The sequence below is a fragment of the Mercenaria mercenaria genome, chromosome 3, assembly GCF_021730395.1.
Source record: "Mercenaria mercenaria strain notata chromosome 3, MADL_Memer_1, whole genome shotgun sequence".
In the NCBI taxonomy this organism is placed as follows: Eukaryota; Metazoa; Mollusca; class Bivalvia; order Venerida; family Veneridae; genus Mercenaria; species Mercenaria mercenaria.
In genome coordinates this window covers 88,784,484-88,800,392 of record NC_069363.1, presented here as the reverse complement: position 1 = coordinate 88,800,392, position 15,909 = coordinate 88,784,484, and positions in this window count along the sequence as shown.

The window sequence follows — 15,909 nt, the reverse complement described above, 5'->3', positions numbered from 1 at the left end:
ACAAAACCTGGGCCCTTAGCTGAAAGGTCAAGGTCACACTTGGAAGTCAAACGAAGTCAAACGACAACGGGCTTTTTTCCTGTCCGGTCTATAACTCAACAATCCTTAAAGGGAAACAGGACCCTAGGTCTAAGGTCAAGGTCATACTTAGAGGTCAAAGGTCGGATACAAGAATGACTTTTAAAGCCTATTGTAATTAGAGAAACCGTTAGCGAACAGCATGGATCCTGACCAGACTTCGCGGATGCGCAGGCTGGTCTGGATGCATACTGGTCGCAAAGTCACTATGTTTGTTTTCTCATGGCGCGGCTCATATATCCTTTGTTATCACCGTTACTAGGGTACTTACATTTAAGATGTTTGTTTCTATAAACTGACTAAACAAAATTTGTAGTAATTTGGATCATAATGGGTACTGAATTTAAAATTAGTTAGGTAATCAGGGTCAGAATTTTTATGTTGTTTCCGCAAAGTTTTATTATACGGTACTTTTAAAACTTAATGTTCGTCCACAGACTAAAAAGATAAGAATGAAGTGATAAAGCAAATTTTTGTGAAAATACAGTTACTAAGGAAACATTGAATTTTTTTCGGTCAGCTGGTAAATATTAGCTACATTTGTATATTCCGAATGGAGACTCGTTAAAATTATTATAGTAAGTGTACTTATTTGTCCCACTGCCTCATTTAATGTGTCCTAGTTGTAACATAAGTACACATTTAAGTTATCCCTGCGTCTTGATGAACGATTTCTTTCAAATAAACAAGATAGGTATTTTGTAATCAGTCATGTAATACCTAAGTTAATACATTAAAATATCATATTTATGTTACCTGTTGAGATGAAAAGAGTACAGATCTATATCGCGTTACCTGGCGTGACAAAAGATTGAATCTTCCTTTTTTAAATTTCATTTCTAAATGACTTATCTTGTTTGTTTGTTTTGGGTTTAACGCTGTTTTTCAACAGTATTTCAGATTCATCTTGTACCTCTTAACGAGAAATAAACAAATATATCAGTTGTCCTTTAAGTAATGTTTTTAGTGTCCTTTAAAGAGACCAGATTGTTTGACATATGCGTAGATTGTTACTTAAACAGCATTCACGTATTAATTGTTTCTTATATATTCGACCATAAAAGAGTTATTCTGTTTGACATTTTAAAGAATTGAAGTGTTTCTTATTGTAATTCTAAACGCGTGCTCAGTTAGCGCACCATTTTACAAAATAAAATTTAATAAAACCATTAGAGTACACTTTTTATCTCAAGTGAAGAAACATAATAAGGAATAAAACAGACATCCTCATAATCAAAAACTCAACATTACGAAAATCTCACTTACTTTGATTGCTGATTTCTATCATGTAGAGTTGCCGTTATTGGAGGGAGAAAGTCAGCATGACAACATAACAAATACAGAAAGTGCCGTTATGTCGTGCTCAACAAACAAATAAAGGGTGCTTAAATGACATTTTTACCCGCCAAAACAAAAATTCGACAAAAGTATCTGTCGAGTTGGCGATCATTATTTGTCGGGATTTTTTTTCACGTAAAATCTGTCGAGCATCTTCGTCCTATAAAATTGATCGCATCTATGAAATCAACCACTGAGTACTCTATCTCATTACTAATTTAGCGTTGGGTGAAAAGTGCGAATCTAATATTCTTATATATCGACCTTTTCCTAAAACTATCCGTTTGTGTAATTACATAAAAAATGTAAAAAATGATTTTGTCATGTTGAAAAACTATTATCTTTGACCTCTCACATGCAATTATCACATCTCGTAAAGTCAAGTAAACACATTGGAAGACCTGTTTTGAATTTAAAAGTTATGAAATTCCCCTTTGAGGGGAACTTAAAACTTTAGTTGATTATTAAATGATTTCATATATGAGCCGTGTCATGAGAAAACCAACATAGTGACTTTGCGACCAGCATGGATCCAGACCAGCCTGTGCATCCGCGCAGTCTGGTCAGGATCCATGCTGTTCGCTTTTAAAGCCTACTGCAATTAGAGAAACCGTTAGCGAACAGCTAAAATAAAAGATCTCGCGTGACGTTGTTGGCGTAATTTACTTTCTACATTTCAGAAAAATGTTTTTTTGAATTAACAGAATTTCAGAAAATTGGCATCTCTTCTTCAAAATGTTTTACGGAAGACCTTTATAGTTTTGGCATAAGTTATCTCTCCCAAATATTTATTTACAAAGGGATTTTTTCTCCGTTTTATATTGAGAGTAATGTCAGAACTTAACAAGTTTCTTATATTTGCCCTGAATGGCTTATCTTAGATGTCAAACCAGAATGTTTACTTACAAATTTTAATAATATCAAGGACATGCAAAATGGTACCAGTAGCTCTCTTACTCGGAGCTCAGCTTTTAAAAAGTAAATTTGTTCTGTTCTCTCATACTGTCTTGGCCAAGGATTCCGTAATTTGCAAATATCTAAAAAATCTTTATCTACAGTTATGAAATAAGACATACCTTAATGACAAGGTTTTTTTTTTTATATAAGACATAAAAGTTTTAAAAATATCAAAATAAGCAAAGATTATTTTGTCATTCTACAACTATCTTTTTTGTAAAATGTCACTAAATGCAAAAGAAAGTTGTGTTTACAGACAACGCGCTGACTCCACTAAATAATATACGAAAGCAAAGGTGATATATTGATTTTTACGAACTAATGCTGAAATATCATATATAATATTAACCCTTATCATGCTGACACGACTGATTCTGCCTTTGAGACCAGTGTAGATTTTGATCAGCCTGCACATCCGTGCAGTCTGATCATGATCTGCACTGTTTGCTATGCAGTCAGTATCTTTTTGGTTTGCAACCCTTTAAAAGTTAATGGTACTGTCTAAATTGAAAGATGAATAAGTTCATTACAGAAATTTAGCAGGGTTAGGGTTAAATGATCTTCACAGGTAGAGCAAAAAACGTAGTTTCAGTTTCTTTCTCCATAAAATTTTTTGCTAGTTTGTATATTGTACACATTTTAGTTTATTAATGTAACGTTTTCAAAATATTCAAAATAAATAAATTTATTCGACGGCATGGTTTTATTAAAGTTTGACATTTTATCAAAACATATTGTCCTGAGTTAACGCCAGGTTGAAGCGAAGTACCTTAAGTAGTACTTATGATTTTGTCAACATTAGCTGTTTTATACAATGGTCAATAAATAACAAAATTACCACAGTAAACGTGAATTCAAATGATACATTAATATTACTAAAAGTTTAATACTTCAAGATAAAAAGCATTCAATTGTAATAAAAATGACTTGGACTGACTGATATATTGGACTCAGTATTTTAAAAACTGGCATGTACTTAAAATTAGCAAATGTTACTTCACATACTAAATTTAAACAACTATGAAAGGCTTTCAATTGTTTTCTGTCAACAATAAAATTTAAATTGCTGTTTAAATTGCTGTCATACCAAATGACATAAAGTGAACTTGTATGTCCCACTGCCTTAATAACCTGTCCTAGCGGTAACATAAGAAGAACATTTCACTTATGTCTTCGTCTGGATGAAGAGAATCTTTCAAATAAACAGTTTAAAAAGAAATAAGTATTTTGCAATGAGTTATATAATACGTCGGCAAATAAAATGAACTGTCGTATTTATAATACCCGTAGAGATGAAAAGGTTATTAATTTATCTATTGTGTAAATAAAACTACTTTAGGACGCGCTATGTTATAGCTAGAAATATTTAGTTTCAGAAAGCGATAAATAACCAGCCATGAAGAAGGATAGAATATTCTTTTTTCATTTCATTTCTAAATGATATATATCTCTCTGTCTTTATTTGGTACAAACGAATTTATAAAGTATCATTTAAAGCATTTTAAGTGATGTCTTTCAGATGTCATTTCACTAGGTCAGATAATTTTCTCTTATGATTCAAAATAAATGCGTTTGTTTTGTTTGATGCACGGGTAATTAGTTGCCTAAACTCAATTACTACATTTCTACATATGTAACCACAAATAGAAGTACGCGACTTAAAATCAAGATGTCCCGTGATTAGTAGATTTTCTACACGTGCGCAATTGTCTTATGAAGTACTGTTTTTTGCTACTTGAGGACTAACAAATGCGACCTATTTTATATTACATTTAGCAGCTGTTTTAATGGAAAAGAAGGCAGATTAGCCTAATTATGAAATATAATTATTACTACACACTCCACCTGTTCTGTATAGTCAAAAATTTAAACTTAGACGAAATGACAGGGCGCTTTAAGGAGCCGTGATGATTTACATCTTGAGGCAGTTATACGGTAAACTTACATTTGTATTAAAAGGTAAGGTAAAGTTCGCATGTAAGTCGTGTTTGAAATAATACAGTATGTTTATATATACGCAAAAACATTTAACCGACTATTTTAATATGAATTTCTCTTCAATGAAACTTTTCGGGCCATCAACCTAATGCAGGCTATAATGCGCCCAACTCGGCTTAAACTTTTCACATCTCATTTAAATGGGGGGAAAAGTAGGTATTTTATCAAAACTTTTATATCCACATACAGTGAAATCAAATGTTCAGAGACCATATTACGCGTCTTTTACGATCCTGCAAGGGTAAGCTGTAGTTACTAGACTTTATATAAACAAGCTTTCCAGAATCACATGACTGCCGTCTGGCTTTTCATTTCAACTTTTACAATATTTTCCCTAAATTTCTACCTTCTCGCCTTTACTGTCTCAGAAAAAAAAAACACTCTTAACTTGAGAAAAAGGCCATAATTATACAAAATTATAAAGACCTTGGGAGTTATATCCTATGCACAAATAATTATACAAAATTATAAAGGCCTTGGGAGTTATCTCCTATGCACAAAACATAGGGTTTGAATACAGACCAAGGACATCAATAAAGCAGTGAACCAAATGATGTGGTCAGTCTATCGAAGAGAAATCAATAATATCAGGTAAGATTGTTACACACGTAAAAACACAGAACAGAACAGAACAGAAGTTTTATTCTCAACTTGTACACAAGGTACCTCGTTGTACAACATACATACAAAATATACACTATACATGGTCAACGTGGTTGGAAATACTATGATACGTATCATATGAAAATAAAGAGATGGTAAACACGTTATTATACTTATATCTAACGTCGCTAGCAATATAGAAAATATTATTATAGCCACATACTTTATTATAAACTGCTGATATTTTACGACATTCTACAGAAAGCAAATGTGTTAGTAAAAATCTTCTGAGAATGAACGGGAAAGTTGAATGTTCCGGAAGTTGCTGTAAAATAGATGAAAATTTACTCGTGGATACCCAAAAGTCTGGTAAACAAGTTCACGGACATATGCTATTATATAACTCTTAACATTCAAAATCAAAAACACACACACTCGCTCAAAGCAAACACACGAGGACAAAACGAACAAATGAAAGAACACAGTGGGGCACCGCCTTGAAACGGTCAGTGGCAAAACACAACTGGAGAGCTTAATCTAACCCCACTCTTTCACCCACCATGTTTCAAAGTCACAGGCCAATGTAAAAGAAATTTTATCCTCGCGAGAAGAATCCCTAACAGACGCAACAGTCACGTTTTGCTAGGTATTAATTTACTAAATGTTACATTCGACAATACACTATTTTTCTTTCATTGGCGATATTTCGTTTCATGCCATCATTTAATAATTTTTTAATTATACAACGAATTTTTGCTATTTGTCTTTCTGGTCACGTTTTTATGTTATCATATATCTTATAATGAGAAATTACAGCAAAAATTTACTTCTAACATTTGTGCAATTTCGTATTTTTTTCTCGACTAGAAGAAATATGAACCATTGTTACAGTCCTGAAAATAGATTTAGACTTCCTTTATTGTGACAATCCTAGCTCTAGTACAGTTTTGCAACACAATTTCGTTTTGCAGAACAAACTTTGTTACATACAGTCATCAGAATTTTATATTGAGTCCAAGGGTTTGTTTCTTCTAATGTTTGGTGGCTGAATGACAACTGTCTACACTGTATAATTTTTGCCTGCGGATTTCTTCAAAACGGGTAATTGTTTCAGATATCCATTATTTCAACAAGTTACTAAAGCCGAAGCCGGAACAGTTTCACTATGTTTATACATTATTTGATATTTTATTTATGTAGTTATACCTACAGTGTCATTTTTGACCAATCACCAGATCAAACACAGTAGCCTCACCAAATCTCTAGACCCAGTATTCTTTTGCCAAACCTTTGAATTTATTGGTGTGTAACTAGTTCAGGTTTAGACATAGAATTGTGGGTTATTTTCACAGTTTTGCTTGTCGCGAAATGAGACAACGGAATCGCAGCAATATAAAAGAGTCGAATCTCAGTTTTTACATAGCTCTCTGGCCAAAATTTGTCCAAAAACCGTTTGTGAGAGGATTCATTCCAAGCTGAAAATACCTGGAAAGATACTGCCACCCAGCTGAAAATTCTACCAAAACATATACATTTAATGGTTGTTACAGAAGTGTCTCATGGTCTAAGGTTTGTATTTTTTCAATTTTATGATTTATTGTATATATTGTTTTATTCAACTGAATTTATAAATACCGCTAGCTACAGTACTCATAAAAAAGTATGACATAACTCAATTCAAAATCAGATTTATTTATCAACCATAGCATCGCAGTATCCACTCGTTCGACATTTTGACGACATAAATATAAATCGCCAATAACTGCAAAACGGTTTTATAAACATCTGAAGTAGGAAATCATCTCAACTCCGAGCCTATATTTTATAAAGTTTTCTGAAACTTTAAAGCCAATCGGTTCTTCGAGTCTGATATAAGCAACATTATATCGAGGTTTATTAATATGCGAAATCCAACATGAAATGTTGTCACAAGAAATACAACATTAAAATTGGGAAAACATTACTAGGAATTTCTGCCCTGCTGAGGAGGTAGATGGTTTTCTTGAACATTCGAGAAAGTGAATTCAGTCATCCATTAGTGATTATTGTAAAAACTTAATACGGCAGAATACAACAAGAAATGTATAAGTTTATGTTTTCCATAAAAATAAATGATAAAAAGTCAATTGAAAATTTGTATAATGCCTAAGTTTAATGTATTTTTACGTTAATAGAGATGGATATGTTTTAAAAAGTAATATTCTGATTCTGAAAGAGATGGTCAATCTTTTAATTAGAAAAGAACACTGAAGGATATTTTTATCACGAAAATATCATAAAACAAAATCGTGATATAATGCAATATGACAATTTTAGATTTGGTCTATTTGTAGCAGATTTCAAAACATTAAAATGCAATACGACTTTGCTAAATAGTTTCGAAGTTATTGCAAGAGGTAATGTGTTTTTGAACGATGCTCTTATCTATTTATCAATTCATTTATGTCTAATTTCAATTTATAATTTTAACCTGATTCGACTAACATTATATACTAGATGCTAATTTTACTATAATTGTTATTTTAGACGGCACTGTGATGAGATGAATTAACGTTTGTGTGTGTGTGTGTTTGGTTTAACGCTGTTTTCCAACAGTATTTCAGTTATATAACGGTGGGAAGTTAACCTAGCCAGTGTTCCTGGCTTTTGTACCAGTACAAACTTGTTCAGGCTCCGCAAGTAACTGCCAACTTTCCCCGCATGAATCAGAGGAGGATGAATGATTTCAGATACAATGGATTTTATCAAATCGTCACAAAGAACATATGCCCCGCAGGGGGATCGAAATCACGACCCCGCGATCTGTAGATCTGCGCTCTCCCTATTTAGCTAAGCGGGTTGGCTATGTATCAACGTAGCGTTAACTTTTAGCCCAGATAAAATGTTTGACAGGCAACATTTGCTACAATGTGACGATTTCAGTGTCAGACGAGAATTGTAAATTAAAAGTTATTTTTTCTCTTTTTATTTCACTTTAAAATGATTTGTCTATCTATCTCTTTTACTTCATGAATTAACATTTAATGCTGCGTCGACTAATGTTATTTCACGAGAGCTGACAATTTCTTTCCACATGATGAATATAACGTATTTGTTTTGTTTAATGCATGCATTACTTATTTCTAATGCAAAACTAACATGGTAAAAAATATTCACTACTTATTTTGTTTTGTAAAAAAGGTGTATGAACGTTTAGTTAAGCCCTCTACAGACGGTAGGTTTTTGTTGTACAACACCAATTAAATTCAAGATGTACAGCCAAATATTATCGTGTGTATGATGCTATTCCTTGATTTCGTAAATCTTAAGTCTTGACTTACAGATTAGGACATGTTCTATTTCGTAAGTTTTGCCTTACGTACCACCCACGTTGACAAGCAACAAATTGGTAAATAATTAGTTGATAAGAGGCAAGTGAATGAAATTCCAGAAACAATTGCCCAAAAAATAAACACAAATCTGAATATAAAATGGCTTCTAACGTATAATGGAAAAAGGATGACACTGAAAAGTTAAATGATTTGAGCCGCGCCATGAGAAAACCAACATAGTGCGTTTCCGACCAGCATCCGCGCAGTCTGGTCCATGCTGTTCGCTAACGGTTTCTCTAATTGCAATAGACTTTGAAAGCAAACATCATTGATCCTGACCAGACTGCGCGGATGCACAGGCTGGTCTGCATCCATGTTGGTCGCAAAGCCGCTATGTTGGTTTTCTCATGGCGTGGCTCATTTGTGTCATGCGTAATCAAATTTATGGGACATAAAAAGGTGAATATTATTTTTATTATTAATAGTTACATTCTTTTGAGTACCTGATGCACTATGTTTACTAGTTAAAATTGTACATCTTTGAGATAATTAGTGTTGTACAACAAAAACCTACCGTCTGTAGAGGGCTTTAGTACTCGAGTTAGAACACTGTCACACTATATACTATCTATTGATGCAGCTCTACACGAAATTGTACACGGAACACGCAAGATTTTTTTCAAGTGACAAATATAACGTATTTGTTTTGTTTGATGAATGAGTTATTCATTTCTAATGCAAAACTAACATGTTTTGCATCACAAAATATTCACTCCTTTTAACACAATACTTTTTTGCCAATACATGTATCTTTTAAACTGCTCAATTAATACAACTCTTTTGTTGTTCTTACATACATTTTGGAAAATCTGTTATTGAAAACATACCAAAAGTACAGCAGTATCAAGTAGTACAGTCGTATTATTCTATATCGTATCCATTAAAAAAAAAAGTTGCAAAAACGAAATAATATATAAATTGCACATCAACGTGATTCGCTCACATTTTTATAGTAAATTGCTTCAAATTGCAGTTTTGAAAGTGATATTATATCAATATGGACTTTACCTTATGGTAAAAATATTTCTGAAGTTGTAAGGAGATGGGGCGGAACAAGGATTAATCTTCCACCACTGAAGGCCTACAAGGAACACTTTCAAAATCATAAACGTTGAACGGAAAACTGTCGTAACTCATATTTTCAAAATTGTTCAGGAGAAGGAAAAACATTTTACCTATTGAACTTTAGCATATTTTTAAAGTGTTTCAAATTTGAATGTAAATTAATGGCAACCTACATTATTTCTATAAAATTTAAAAAGAGTTACTAGAATTATGATTAATAAAAATGTTATTTATAAAAAAAAAGAGTTACGACAGTTTTGTAACTGAAATTAATATTAGATGGCAGAATCATTTCATGGAAAACTGTTGTAACTTGCGTTAAGACAGTTTTGCATAACTTATTTTCTGTTGAAAGTGAGTTACAACATAAACATTTGTGCTGCAAGTTCTGTTCCTCGGACAGTGATATGGTCTGCAGTTGCTCACCAGATATTCATGTGATTAAATGACATTGAAGACTATGAATATCATTTTCCATTTCAAAGGTATTCACTACAAGGTGACACAGAACCGAAACATATTGAGGGAAAGAACAATGACACAAATCTGATATCAACAAAACCTGTTACATTCTTGTCATCAAACCATGATCCCTCATCATTTTTGATATATTTTCAAGTAGTGCTTTAACATGTAAAAACAAATGTTAATAAAATAAAAGACTGCAACTTTTCTTTGATGGAATAATAAGGTAAAAGTACGGTTATTTGAACACTGTAAGTTCAGTATCACAAGAAAATGTTTCTGCGTGAATATATCTGAACATTGCAACCTTTAACAAGATATAAAGGTAATCCACCTCAGAAATGATACAAATTGAACTCAATTATTTTCCTTGCTCAGGAAATTAATTGTCATTTATATTGTGTTCTTGAAATAACTGTCCTTCCTGTCAAATAACTTTTACACACTGTTTTGATCTTCTTAAACGCTGAGCATTCCGACTTAAAATTGGTTTACCATTAAATTTTGATAAAGAAACGGCTTGAATCACGAAAGCATTTATAATTGGGACATTATTTAAATTTATTAAGTATTATGTAATTGCACACATCTAATATGACATCGTTTTATTCAAAACATCTTGCACCTTAATCTAAATTTTGTGAAAAAGTATTTCCTTTGACTTTTCACGAGCGGTAATTAAAATTACGTTTTCTACTGAATACTGTCGAAAATGAATGTCATGTAAGATAAAATGCAAAAGGCCTGTTACAAGCTTGATAATATTTAGACTCCATGCTTTGAAAAAAGAACTGGCAAGTCGAGTAAATGTTTAATTATGAACTTTTCTTTCTTCTCTCAAGCTTTTCGCGATTTTACAGAAAACCCCAAAACGTTTTTATTCTATAGAATACTAATTCACTTTTATAAATATCTGAACAAATATTTTTTATATTGCCGATTCTGCTAGCCTTAGACAGATATGATTTATCTAATACCGCAGTCACACATACGGCGCGGATAGCTACGTCTAGCCACGGATAGAAACGTAGTAATCCGTATCGATCCGTACCTGAGCCGTACCTTAAAGTGGTAATCCGTATCAGTCCGTACCAATCCGTACGGCTCAGGTACGGATCGATACGGATTTCTACGTTTCTATCCGTAGCTGAACGTAGCTATCCGCGCCGTATGTGTGACTGGGGTATAAGATATTGCGTCCGTTAGTATAGTACGACTTAATTTTGGCGTGTATCTATATTTTTGATGGGTATCATTACGATTTATGCCATTTCAAATGCCTTAGACGTGAAATTGAGTAAAACTTCGTATATATATTTCAATGGGTATCGATATGATGTATGCCAATTCCAATGCCTTAGACGGGAAATTGAAAAAACAGATGATTTGTATGCAGAATGTGTCTTTCCTTCACGGAAGTCTACTAGTAACATTTGTGTTTCATAAGAAATGTCACATACATGTTAACATGAGTGACCTCTCAAACAAGTAATATCAACAACCAAATAGGAATATGTTTACATCCTGTATCGTAAAAATAAGTGTTTTGCACTCTACGTCAGAGTTATTGTAAAATGTAAATAGTAATTCATACTCTGTTTAAGTGTTATGTGAAATATTTCATGACAAATGACCCAAACTTTCGTATCAATGTACACCAGAATTACAATTCTTGGAAATCACAGACACAGGTAAAAAAGATAAAGAACAACAGTCTGTTGCAAATCTGATTATATTTGCACGATTCAACGATTTAAGGTGTGGTGGAAATAATCAACTTCGAACTAAAAGCATCTATTCATTTATTCAAATCTTTGATCAATTTTCATGTAAAAATAGGACAGAGAATTCTAATTAATTTCTCAGTTATTTTTTCCTCCAGTCTAGCTATTCCAATGTTTTCACATCTTCCAAGGAAGAAATAAAAACGGTATCATATGTATTTACTTTAGTTATAAATATTCCAAACTGAATCAGCTAATAATTACATTTCCCTAGACACTTAATTCAGAAGTGTAATCACTATTAATTATTATTGTCAGTTTTTATGACCACCAGTCTCATATATTAATTTAATAATTCTTGTCCGTTTTAATTTCGCATATGAGAAATATGGATGACTGTTTATACAGTAACTTGTGTTGAACAACACAGACTAAATAGAAAAATAAACACAATTTTTCACTGCAGTAAAAGTGACTGAATATAAAAATCATTAAACATCAGCTAGGAATCTTTAAAATAAGCGAAAGTGAATAAGTAAGATTGGTAATGTGGAAGGTACATTTGTGAGGCAAAATAGATTTTATTCAGAATGAAGTTTTAATAAAATCTGTAAAAAGACCCTTTGGGAGCAAAGAATGCAACCAAGAAGAATTATAGCAGACTTGGTTGAATAAGTCTGTTCATGAGCGGTAATGAAATGTGCAATTTATGCGGAGCTCTATTACACACATGTTGAATGGACTCCATGATCCCAAAGGACCAGAAAATATAACAACATATAACATATAAAGTAACTGCGCACATGGTTACTGTTAATTGTCTTTTGAAAGATACTTTCTCAGAATTCATTGAAATCTACATATGTTTCCATGACAACAAGGCTTTATTACAAGAATTCTGATTTCAAGTGTTTATGACGTTCATTTGTAAACTCTTCGATTAGCACGTGTATGTACAAAATATTCCAACCTAAAACGAACCTCTAAATCCAGAAGTTTTGCAAGTTCCTAATTAAAATGACGGTATTTCATAACTAAAACTTAACCTTCTCCACTGGAGAAAACATGCTGGATATAATTCCAAAAAATAAGCTATTTCACGAGAGCCCCAAAGATGTTCATTTTCACATAATTATTTTAAAATGAAACGGACGTCAAAATATTCGGTTGGTTGACTTTACTAAATTTTAGAAAAGAAGATATCTCAATTTTATAATGTTATGGCAGAGCACTATTGTTTTGAAGACTGGTGATCTCTTCAGCTGGAAAATCTTCCATTTTATTATGAGAGTTATCATGTATTTGATTTTCAGTAACCTAAAACTACTTAAATTAATTACGAAATTGATTCAATGGATTTCTCCTGTTCATAGTTAACATAAAAGTTGAAATTTCATATGTACATTAAGTCTTAATATTTCTCCACATATCTTAAAAAAATTGAAGAAAAATGTCCTTATAACTTACGTTGCGACTTTATTTTTCTCCGGTAATAATAATCTCCAGCAAGCTATCAAAAAAGAGAACATACGGCACTTTATATTAAACATTAATTTCTAAAATATCCTCTTCTGAAGCTACTGTCTTTGGTATTGTATATGCAGCGATGATTATTATGTTATAAATAACTATATGGTCATTACTGTTATATTCAAGAAATCAATGCGAGAAAATAAATATGCATTAAGGTAACCATAAAAGTGATAATGCTATTATACTACAAAGGTAATACCTACATCAATATTAATATGGATTATGTTCTATTAATAAAAGCGGACATTTGATTGAATGCTATATCTTATCGAGACGCTTACTAAAAAGTAGCGGGGACTTTAAAGGTGGTCAATCATATTTGAGCACCAGTTTCTGACATTTTTCAGTTTTTATATATATTATGTTAGAGATTTATTTAAGGAACAACAAGATCAATTACAGAGACTTAGATCCCTCCTGGAAATGTATGATTTAATACTTTTTATGAGCCTTGTAATTAACTCCCCTTAATACAAGTGTTTAAAAATGGATTATTTCTTTTAATTTCAGTATAATTTCTAGTTTTACATTTGCATTTGATATATATTGAAATATTTCAACTACCTGAAACAAAAGGCAAGTTTTGAAACAACCTGTAGCTCAGAATTAATTTTGCGCAACCAAGATAGACAAAGGGAGGTAATGATAATGTTATAAACTTGCATTTCTAATGAATTTTTACAAAATATGTTCTTGTCAATGCAAATCTTTTACAACTCTAATACAGCAGTGCTTATATTCATATCTTCCTTAGGCAAAGTGTGTTTATTGAATTTATACTTATGCTAAAGTAATGCTATTTTGGATGGGCAACCAAGATAGGAAAGTCAAAGTTTAAAAATACTTCCAGTGAAAATCTGATATGTATTAAGAACTTGACAAACACAAATACGTTTAAATTATCAGTTGGTAAAGTTTCATAAAAATCGATAAGCTGTTTTTTTTGAGAAAATCAGGAGCGAGCGAAGAAATATATTTGTCTTAATTTGGCTCTCGGTTGACTAATAAAAGCCTTAAAATAGAATGTACAGCCCTTTTACATTAAAAATAATTCACTTGGGATTGAGAAAATTTGGCTTACATAGCATAACAAAGCAAAGTCAAAAGGTTATAACATTGGCATATAGTACAGTGTAATCAAATAAAGAATGCTTTTGAAAATGCTGTTAGAAAATATGTAATATACAACAACTCATTACCTTTAACCATAGTCATGACATAGATATGTGACTTAATATTTACCGCTGTGAAAATGCAGCATTTTTAGCTCGATTTTTCGAAGTTTTTGATAAAATATCTCTGTTACTATTTAAACTTTTGACCTGAAAGTTAAAATAGCTATTTACTATCAAAGTCTTCATCAGAAGAAACAATCCCCATAACTCTGACTTTTGACAGAGCTGTGCCCATTTTTACCTTAGAATAGTTTCGTTTAAGATTTATATAACGTCAAATAGCTCTGTTACTTTCAAAGCTTTTGGCTATATGCCCCTTTAACTGGCAAAGCTGTAATCCAGAGTAAGGCACTTAGAAAAGTTTAGTGTGCTGTCTAACGGACAGCCCTTGTTCTAACTTTAAATTTTCTTAACAGATTTATCATTAAATTTGTTGAAACAAAGGATGAAATGGATATTAATGTGGATTAACATTATCCTTCTCGAGGATTGGAAAATTTGAAAATCTAAACTGGTCTGAACACAACTCGCGTATATCATAATGTAAATTCCTTACCCCACCCATTTTCGTATACAAATGCTGATCATTTGGACAGGAAAAACAGATAACAGAAAAGTGGCATGCATCGATATGTATAACCCCTTACCAAAATAATGTAGATGGATGTTATCAAACAAATAAGTATGTTTTTTCATCCGATTTTCAATGAAATAAATACGAATTTTTGTAGCAACACAATTTGGTAAACATTTGAAGAAAATGGCGTAACTGCATCGAGGGGAAATAACTTTAATGCAACTAAATATAAACATTATGGTATATTATAGACGATGTGTGCGTAGTATATATTTATTGTGATTAAAGTCCAATTCAGAACAATCTGGGACTGGAATTATAAGCATTTGTACACTGTTACGTCTGTAAACGTAGCGCACTAAAAAAATTTGGTTTGATTTTTTTTTTTCAATGGGGCGAGCGCAAATCAAAAAAAAAAATTGTGTGTGTTTCTGAAAGGATACGAGCGGCAAATCCGATAAACAACTTTATAATTTGGTGAGGCCTAAGAAAAAACTTGTGAACCGAGTCCTTATATTATCAATAATACTTGTAAATATACTTGTACACTTTCCAAATGTTTAATATGAATTTGTATGTTTTCAATTTGAATCTGTAGATTGTCTCTTGTAGTTCTAGTTAGAACGGTCATTTACAATTGTTTTATGCTGTATATACATTTTTATATTTGTAAATGAATGAGACATAAATAAACTATAAATCACTATATTAAGTAAATTAAGACATATATCGTTTAGTATCAGACTGCGGATCAATGCTGTTCGCTTTTAAAGCGTATTGCAATTAGAGAAACCATTATCGAACAGCATGGATCCTGAGCAGACTGCGAGGATGCGCAGACTGGTCTGGATCCATGCTGGTCGCAAAGCCACTATGTTGGTTTTCTCATGGTGCGTCTCAATTCAAGTTACAGTTACAGAAAGTGATAAATAACTAGATGTACTGTGATAAAGGATTATTTTTTCATATTCCTTCAATTTTTAAATTTCGTTTTAAATTATAGATCTATATCGATCAATCTTTTT